Source organism: Nestor notabilis, unplaced genomic scaffold, assembly GCF_000696875.1.
Source record: "Nestor notabilis isolate BGI_N333 unplaced genomic scaffold, ASM69687v1 scaffold14467, whole genome shotgun sequence".
Taxonomy (NCBI): domain Eukaryota; kingdom Metazoa; phylum Chordata; class Aves; order Psittaciformes; family Psittacidae; genus Nestor; species Nestor notabilis.
In genome coordinates, this window is record NW_009935315.1 from 16,893 (window position 1) to 17,364 (window position 472).

The window sequence follows — 472 nt, forward strand, 5'->3', positions numbered from 1 at the left end:
ATCGCAACGGCAAAGCTAACCCTGTGCAGAGGAGAGTGGCTGTGATGCTTCATGGTCCCCACGTGCATTTGGGTGCTATGGAGGGGCACAGGGCTGGGAAGTGAACCAGCTGGAGCCCAGGAATTCCCGTAGGATGGCGGCTGGGAAGTGATCTCCAATCTCATGGCTGGTGGGAGGCTGCCATTACCCAGGCCTCACTGTCCGGGGGACATCCCGTGGTCACAGGAGGCTCTGCGACGGCTTGATGCTGCTCCAATCACTTCCCAATGGATGTCGTGCAGGAGAAGGGATGTGCTGGAAGAAGGGTGATGTGCAGGCACCCGACGAGGACCCCAAATCCCCTCCTCACCCCGGGAATGAGGAATCAAGCTCAGGCTTGAGCACGAGAGGCTCCATCCCGGCACAGCTCCATGGAGGCAGCGATGGCGTGGACGTGCCCCGCATTAAGGTGCTCCGGGCCCCCCGTGTCCCC